This window comes from Choristoneura fumiferana, chromosome 11 (genome assembly GCF_025370935.1).
Source record: "Choristoneura fumiferana chromosome 11, NRCan_CFum_1, whole genome shotgun sequence".
NCBI classification, from domain to species: domain Eukaryota; kingdom Metazoa; phylum Arthropoda; class Insecta; order Lepidoptera; family Tortricidae; genus Choristoneura; species Choristoneura fumiferana.
The window spans coordinates 11,407,854-11,417,538 of NC_133482.1; the positions used below are offsets into that span (position 1 = coordinate 11,407,854).

The following is a 9,685-nucleotide window of genomic DNA, read 5'->3' on the forward strand; positions in this document are numbered from 1 at the left end:
TAAGTAAACACCTAGTGAGTTAGCATGCTTCAAGTGGTCCCAGCGGGGTCGCGGCGCCGCATGCTCTGTCCCTGGGGTCCCGCGACCCCCAAACCCCGGGGTACCCAGGGGTATTCCGTGCACCGCACAGTTTATTGCATAGGGTTGGCCTTTGTCTCTCCCCAAATTGAATATATTATTAATTTAAATGTTACCAAAAAAGGTTTGTTAATTTTAGAGCTTTGATTATGTTGATTTAGTCCTAATTTTAGACGTTAATGAAAAGACAGGATATCATTTATTAATATGTTTTCTTTTGGTGGTCGTTTTTGTCTTTTCGTTGGAAATTAATTATGTAATTGATTTACCTAATGGTGTTCTACTATCATAAAGCTATTCCTCAATTATAATGTATTTTTTATTATTTATATTGAGGGTATTTCAGCAAAGTTTTAAAGAAATGTACAATAAAATACAATGACTCTTTATTGTACACCAAAAATAGTAAGCGATACAGAAAACAATTTTGTCAGTTAAAAAAAAACTTGGCTAACTTTTTTCTAGCAAGTAAGGTGCTTTAATCAAATATATTTAGTTTAAATTATATATTTATAAAAGTATTACTGAACTATTATATTTGTTAAAGACCACATTTCACGTAAACTCTAGGTCCATAATTTTATTTTTACGATAGAAAAAACAAATCATTTTGGGCAGAAGAAAAACTACATTCACATCAACATTCAATCCTCATACAAGCGCATAATCATACAAACATTTATTATGAATAATTGAAGCGATAGAAATCAGGGCTGCGCCCACCGCGGAATTTCACGCGCAACTAAATCAATTATACTTGTTTCACAACATCACCAGCTCAGGGGTAGGGTTGCCAGCCCTAATATTATAAAAGATGATCCGAGCTACTTAGTAGGTATATTAGGGTCACACCATGAAAAATATTTGTAAAAATAATAGGGATGTATTTCATTCCAAGCAATTCTCTATACTATAACAAATCAAATTTTATGAAAGAACAACTACAATGTTCTCATATGTAGGTAATTTGTTTGACCCACTACCTATATGATATTATTAATATTATGAATGGGAAAGTGTGTATAAAAGCTAAAATAGTAAGACGGATTAGGATGAAATTTGTTACGTAAGTAGCTGGACGTCTCGAAACACATAGACCACTTTTTATCCCGATATTCCCACGGGATCGAGATAAAATCTCGAAATCTCATACACTGAGTTTGAATCAAGAAATTTGGCAAATTCAAGACCACGCCGTAATTTTAGAGAATTCTCATGGAAATTAATTGAAATCCTGAAATTTCAATTTAATCGGTTTACGCGTGCGAAGTAGCGGGTAAAGTCTAGTTATATATGAGTACAGGCCCGGGTTCTCTGCCTTTTCTCATACTTAATTTTTTTTTCCCAAATATTTCATTTTCCAACTGCTTTATTTCCCAAGACATGATTTTCTCTGAAACCATATTATTTTTGGAACTTTCAGAAATCAAATTAACCTAACCAACTGTGCTCTATAAAAACATAAGAAAACACACTGAGTTTTTTTTTGGTTTCGGAGAAAGTTGACAGTTGAGAAATGAAACAGTTGGCAAACAATAATTGTGCGAAAAGGCAGGATACCACAGGCCCGCAATTATTGTAGAAAAATATGTAAATAAATAAGTAAACTAAAATTACAGCGACCAAAAAAAAACTTATTAATTTTTATTTTGTAGGTAAAACCAACTGGCAACCCTACGTCGGGAGTCGACGCCGATCGACGCGGGCGCACAATGGCTGTCAGCACTAAACGCCCGCGGCTATGGATCATTACAGGAATACAGGGGTGTTCTCGTTTAGATTTATTGCTTGACAAGCTAACTTACACTGCTTTTGTTCTCATGTTGAACACTAACATAAGTATAAGACTGTCTGTGAAAATGTCTGATGTGTCAGTATGATGAGTGTGTAAGAATAGAACAGTGTTGTTTTTGTGCAAAAAATAAAAAAGCGTATAAATATAATAATAAAACCTCATATTTTTTCCATTTACTTAGGACGCTTTTTGTATAATCATATCTGCCAATTTGGCAAGAGCAAAATTTTTGCGCAATTTAGTACCTAACTTAATTAATTGAGATGTTCCATTTAAAAATAATTACTAATAAGGTTATTCATCCACTGTACTTAAATTATAGCACGTCGATCAATTTGATTCCAAAACAGTCGTAAAACCTTTTCATATTTTTTTTTACGTTATTTAATAAATACCCTAATAATTAGGTACTTAATAATAAGTACCTTAATAGACAATTAAAAAAAATAAGGCCCTATGGTTGCCCAGGAACCCAATTGATTGAATGTACCTACATAATATAGTTAGTTCCTATAAATTTTCTGAGCTCATACAGTGTAAATGTGGAAACTGTATGAAATACTTCAAATCTCGTCACCGCATTTAAACCAATAAAGACTTGAATTTGAGTTTTTTTTAATAGTTGATATTGCGAACACACCCCTCAACCTAGCCTGCGGCTGCGCCGTATTACTTCAAATTGACAGACAGCCAGTTAATAAAACCGTCCGGCAATAAAACCGTGCCGTAACCTCGGCCATATGTCCACAGTTCGCCCTAGAGTGATCCCTGTTTTGATTGTTATGATTTAAGTTGCTATTATTATTATTTTTAATTGAGTCATTATCCGAGCCTTTGTTCCGAATCACTTTTGTGGACAACTTTTGGCAGAAATGGTAGATGATTATAGCAAAAGTAACAGCCAATGGCAATCGAGTTGTTACGGAGCTACGCTTCTGCCTCACTTAGTTACAGTACAATTACTTGGAGTTAACACTTGACAGATGGGCGTGCCTTCAGTCAATTTTCAACTTTAACGTCATACAAATAAAGCCATTTTTAGTATACCGCTACCCACGTTTACAGATTATGTAAAAACTCTAAAGACGTCAAAGTTGAAAATTGACTGAAGGCACGCCTGTGTCATATGTAGGTGTGTAAGAGGCTTTAGGATTAATCCATAGAGTAAGGTTCTAGCAAAACAATTAAGCATTCAAGATGGAGTTCGTACAGAAATATGTGTTTTATTTAATCGCAAATAAATCCTAATTAATACAATATAATACAACGCCCATCTGTCAAGTGTTAACTCCAAGTAATCGTACTGTAGTTACCTAAGAAAGAAAAAAGAAAGATGATTAAGAAAGCTTTCGGATTATACGCCTATTTCAACATAATGCTATTTAAAAAGAACACGAATATCATGGGACACATACAGAAATGACCTAGTGATAAAATAAGCAAAGCTGTACAGTCGAGTTCATAAACTTGTGAGCAAAAATTAAATCAAAAATATCTGAACAATAGTCGTGTTCAGATATGTTTGATCAAATGTTTGCTCACAAGTTTATGAAATCGACTGTACCTACTATGGATACTACAGATTAAAACACTCATGCACCTACATTATAAACATCTGAAACCCGAAAAAGAACACGCGTATAGTCAACCAATTTGATTCTTAGTAAATAATAGTTATTTGTCTATAACAATGTTTATAGAATGACGTAAAATGTCTTACGACACGGTTCTGTGATGGCCTAGGAATCAAATTCGGAAATTGACGCGGTTGTCGCTTCGTAGTCAGACAAGCTACTACGAAATGCGAAAATCGAAGTTCGTATCGTACCGTGATACCGTCCCTCTCGCTCTCGTATGGAATTATGTTAGCGTTAGCGGGACGGTACGATACGAACTTCGATTTTCGAATTTCGTAGTAGCCCTCCAGGTTCTCTAACAACAGTTGTTAGACTATCGAGTCTAGTTACTATAGTCTATCGAGTCGTCAACATACACATTAATATCTATAAAACAGTATACAAAAAAAAACCCTAGCACAGACCTCGTTAATTAAACAACTTTAACACCCGTCCGTTATCACGACAACCTGTCCACATGCCAGCGTCTCGCGATCGCGTATTTTAATTATTCGTCGTGTGTGCGCAGGTGTGCGCCCGCCCTAAATACCGGGGCCACAATAGTTTTTGGATTTTAATTGTGGTTTATTAGTGTTGGAGCTGTATTGGTATGACTACTCCGGAGATGGCTTCGAGTTCCGCATAGGTGCTTCAAGGCAGCACCTATACTACAAAGTTCAAAATTCGAACTTTCTTGCCGTTTTTCTGACGCTAATATTATTTAATACGAGAGTGAGATTTCGTAGTAGCCCCCAGATTTTTAGGGTTCCGAGACATCTCACTTCTGAGCCATGTTTACAGGCTGTTTTCCAGTGTTATCGCAATTCGTCTCACACGCAGGTTTGACGACTTCCAGCCTCCCGAACAACCCGGTTTCCGAAAAGGCTATAGTACCGTAGACCACATACATGCGTTGCGGCAGGTTAAACAGAAGACCGAAGAGTATAACCTCCCCCTTTGCCTAGCATTTGTGGACTACGAGAAAGCCTTCGATCCGATCGAGACTTGGTTTGTGCTGTAGGGTCTCCAGCGGTGCCAAGTTGACTACCGGTATATCGAACTGTTGAAGTGTCTGTACAAAAGTGCCACTATGTCCGTCCGACTACATGACCAGAGCATGAAGCCTATTCCTCTGCAGCGGGGAGTCAGACAAGGAGATGTGTTCTCTCCGAAACTGTTCACCGCTGCATTGGAGGATGCTTTTAAGGTTCTGGACTGGAAAGGACGAGGCATCAACATGAATGGCGAGTACTTCACTCACCTTCGATTTGCCGACGATATTGTACCTAGACATGGCTGAGACCATGGAGGACCTCAGTGCTATGCTCATTTCCTACTTCTAATAGTAACTGTACTTTCATGCAGCAAGCGGTTCTTGTAGAGAAACCAGATCATATTTGAGCCAAGCAAACAGTCGCAAGCGCAGCGCGTGCGTCGCGTCCACACGCCATCTCGTGACTCGCGAATAAACTACAGGTTTCACAATTGCATTGAGTTTACAGGTTGAGTGGGACAAACATAGAATGTTTGCCATTAGCGAAATGTGCTAGCTCTGCGTATCCAAATGCAAATGAGTTTGGATATCATACCTAGTGTAACTGTTGATATATTTAGCAGATGGTAGATAGTGTAACTTGTGTAAAAGAAAAGACATAACAGTGATTAAAGATATTCGCCGAGATTATATGTACAGTCAGCAGCAGAAGTAGATGATCGGTTGTGATGCTCAAAATGATGTAAACACTCTCTCATTACCTACCTTGGCAGTTGTGTGTAGATCATTTTGAGCACCTCAACCGCTCATCCACTTCTGCTGCTGACTGTACTGTGATAACGTCGCGGAACAGCGACTGTCGCTTAGTTATCGCAAAATGTATGGCAGGCGTGGCTTGCCAGCGCGCGAAGTGAGTTTCGTAGTACTAGGTACCAAGTTTTGTCAAATGCGCGGCCCGGGAAAACGATCGGTCGAGGCGGCCATATTACCATTTTATTCTCGAATGAGATTTGAATACAGTTAATAAATGTTTATTTTTTTTATCGATACAAAAAATTGCGGGGTGCATTTGTCCTGTTATGAATCCCTGATTTTTTAACCGACTTCAAAAAAGGAGGAGGTTATCAATTCGGTTGTATTTATATCTTTTTAAACCACTGTCGGTGAATATACTACAGTACAGATAGTGAACAAATGGTTGTGTGTGGGGGGGTGTGAGATCTTATATCACAGACGGAGCAAGCAACGCACGATTTTTTCCTCTGCCAAGTTCATGATGGGTGCAGTTGTACGACCTGTATAATATTGACCCGGAATGAACGACAATATAATATATAACCTCATAATCCGTGCCCTTATTTACGCACCCGTGTATGATTATATTGGTCACTAGCGACCCGCCCCGGCTTCGCACGTGTTGTGCACAAAGTCTGATAATCGTAATCGCAATTTTTCATGCCTTTGTCAATAAACCATCTAAAATGACCCCACACTGCGTACTTAGGAGAGGCTCTGCTAACACTGGATGTTCATAAATATCTACAAATTCGACGAGTTCGACTCGCTCTCGCCTGAGTTTTTTATACAAATACAGTAACTTTGTTTCTCATCTTTTTTCACTTCTTTTTTTTCGGTATCTTCATTGCTGAAAGTCGTGACTAGTCTGAAGTGATGCGGCTCGTTGCACTATGCTTCTCCATATTTCTCTAGGTTCTGCACTGCATCTGTAGGTTCTTACATAATGTTCTAAATTCGCAAAAAAGATCACCCCTCTGTCGCATCTCGCCGCACGTTCGTTTCAATTAAAAGGGGATACAAGCCATCTATTTAGCTGTTTAGACGCGCAATAAAAACAATGTCGAATAAATACTGATCATCACACCCTCGCCATTAGCCGCCTTTGTGCCGACGCAACGGAATCACCAGATCGGGAAATAGAAATCAGTTGACCCTTAAAAATCTCGGGGACCCTCCGCCCTGTACTATGAAACTAGTAGGGATAGATCCTGTCACACAGTGTTCCTTTAGCCTCGAAAAAGTGACATGCCTGTTTAATACTAGTATTGGCTAATAATGATCATGGTCATTATTTTTGCGAGATGACCACACCCGGCTGCCAATTTTAAGCAATGCTGTTTTTTTTTTTATTAAAAAGTTCGACTGGCTGCCTCATTTTGTTGGAAATGTCACTTAGATTTGGTTGAAATCCTACTGTTTGTGAAGATGTTTGGATGTTTGTTACTCAATCTGAACCGATTTAGATGAAATTCGGTATACTGATAGTTTAAGTACCGTCCCGAAGCAGGACATAGGATAGTTTTTATCCCGGAAAATTGCAAAGTTCCCACGGGATAGCGATAAACGATCCCGGTCAACAGCTAGTTACCTATAAAAGCGAAAGTGTGTGTGTGTGTGTGTAGCTGGTTATCTGGCATATTATATACTATGTAGTTATCCTGATATTCCCACGGGACCGGGATAAAATCTTCGAAACTCAACCGGTATGTTTAGAGTCATGATATAAAATTTGGCACAGTTGTTTTTAGTGCAATTTCAATGAAAACCACGATAAAGCCAATCTACATTCTTTCTGTAAAAAGGTTGCCTGGAAGAGCTTGCTCTTAGGCGATAAGGTCGCCTATTGTTTACCTTGTAATTTTATTTCTGTGTACCTGTTTTCTGTATCGCTTACTATTTCTGGTGTACAATAAAGAGTCATTGTATTATATTGTTTTGTATTGTAAAACTCTATATCTATTTCTATATCTATTGTATTGTTCTACATTTTGGGAGTTCCCATGGGAATTGGGTAAAATTCTAGAATTTAGCTTCAACTGCTGGATCTAATGGTTTAAGCATGCGAAGTCGCGGGTAAACACTAGTTAATAATATTTTATATAACTTTTTACACCTTAAAGAATTTTTAAAATTCAGCTCATAATTTTTGAGTTCATCCATTCAACCAACACTCATAGTCAAATCTTTTCTTTTTGTAATATTAGTTTAGATTACAACATCTCCAGATTTTGTATGTTTGTTTTTAATGAGCATTATATATTTTGGTGTTTGGTGAAATTATAACTTGGTTTAAAAAAAAACATGCCAGCTTTCTTGCAACGTATTCTACTAACTCAGTATATAATGGTATTTCCGTAAGTGCTGGTAAATTTAAAAAAAACGTGAATAAAGATCCCTTTTCGGCTTATTTGCATATTTTGCAATGGTCACATTTCGAGGGTATTCTGACAGAACCGGATAAGTGCACAATATTACGATTTTGTTAGATAAAATGAAGCAGAAAAAATTGAGTATGTCTATGTATGTAACTATTTTTTTTTAATTTTTGCACTTATTCTGTTTTGCCAGAATACCCTCGATTTTTGATCACTATGAGCAAAAAAAGTTTTTGTGAAGAAAATATATATTTTTTATAATTTATTCACCTATAACAATCAGGTACTTATGAAATTTTCGAGTTCCATTTTTATTTATTTTTGTCCTGTCTGCTGTCGGTTTTTGTGTTGTTTCTGGGTAGAGGGGCAGGATTATCTTTCGTTAGCACGCGGGCCGCGTGACGGGCCCGCGCGTGACTACGCGAATATGTTGCTTCAAGCTTTCATCACGCCATTTTTATGTCGGAGATTTTTGTGTATAGTTTCGAGGCTAGCTTATCGAAAATTCAAGCAGGTTCAACGTTATATATTCAGAACTTGTTTTTGATCGATTAAAATAAGTAAATGTTGCAGTTTAAACTAGTGTTCTTGGTTATTTAGCGGTTCAAAACGCGATATTATTAACTTTGATTCGTAAAAAAATGGAAACAGGAAAATCATGTATAACAGGACCAATTTTAATTGAAAAAAAAAGCATCTTTAAATATTTATTGCCATTTATTAGAAAATAATAAAATAATGCTTTATGCCACGCTCTTTTCCACCTGATTTTAAATAATTAATAATATTTTCATCTTTTAACACTGCACGCTCAAAAATAATTAGGACTAAAAGACTTTTGACATGTATTATTTCAACTGTAACCTAAATGCTAAACAATTAAACGAACAAACCGCCCCAATGGAGTCCGCATGCAGAATCGCATCTGCACTCTTTTCGCACCCACTACGTCGGCCTAATATAACGTAAGCCCCGTCCGCTGTGCACTTGTGCAGGCACAATAAGACTAATCGCAGAACAAAGCACAGTTTAGACGCAAATAGGAATCGTGTTGTTTTCGGCGTTACCCCGCTGGGGCAGTGCTCACCCCAATAATAATGAGTGACAGAATTATTGGCGAGGATTTGTCATGATTGCACGTTTATAGCAAACCTAAAAGAAATAGAAAATAGCGTACAGCTAGAATGTTAATGTCAATCAGGAGTCGTCTGTATGCTTCGTTTTCCTGAAGATTCATATGAAGAAGAAAAAGAAAACCGACTTTTTGTTTCGCGTCCCGAACGACGTTAGTTTTTACTTAAATGTTTCTATGTAAGCCGAGTTTAAACTTGCAAGAAAAATCTTGCAAGTTGCATTACATTGCGAGGCCGTAAAGCCAACGAGTTTATAATGGTCAATCGAGCACCGCAATGTAATGCCACTTGCACGATTTTTTTGCAAGTCTAAACTCGGCTTAAGCTTCATCCCTTAATTTTTCTTTTAAGTAGACGAAGTCTTGTTTCCGTTTCGGTAAAAGGTTATGTGCATGGATTTTCTTCAAGGAGTAATTTTTTGGAACTTAATTTTAGTATTAGTTTGTAGTAGTAGTTTATTCTACATTGCGACTAATAATGATAATATTAGTATTTAAGGGTGCATTACAGTATGTGACACTGATCTACGGTTGGGTAGGTATTATTGGTGCTACTTACATCCAGAAATTTATCGCATCTGCATGATGCATCCGCATCGCTACGAACGTTGAATGCTGGCTAATAACAAGATTAGTTTTGTGGTGTCGTTAATGGTTGAACTTTTTTCTTGAGTTTTAGTCCAAGTGGGCGCCAAAGCAGCGAAACATTTTACTTTTGAAACATTCGGACTTGTCCTTCTGTCAGTGTGTAACCCTCTGGGCCCTTTAAACCTCCGTCTACGATTTGCTCGCGTTTGATCGCAATGCGGGGATTATCGCGGCAGAATAAATTATCACTGTTTTATTGGGGTGGTTTTGTTTAGCGCTTTTTAGTTACGAGGGGTTCGGGGCTAAGAT

At 37.6% G+C, this 9,685-nt stretch overlaps 1 long non-coding RNA gene across 1 annotated transcript in view; it reads left to right on the plus strand.

Annotated features, from left to right (window-relative positions):
* LOC141432367 (uncharacterized) overlaps window positions 1-2,463 on the plus strand; it is a 44,480-nt gene extending 42,017 nt beyond the window's left edge. Inside the window, exon 4 of the long non-coding RNA XR_012451825.1 lies at window positions 1,734-2,463. This is a non-coding gene — a long non-coding RNA (uncharacterized lncRNA). The remainder of the gene's footprint in view (window positions 1-1,733) is intronic.
* Window positions 2,464-9,685: the final 7,222 nt, after the last annotated feature.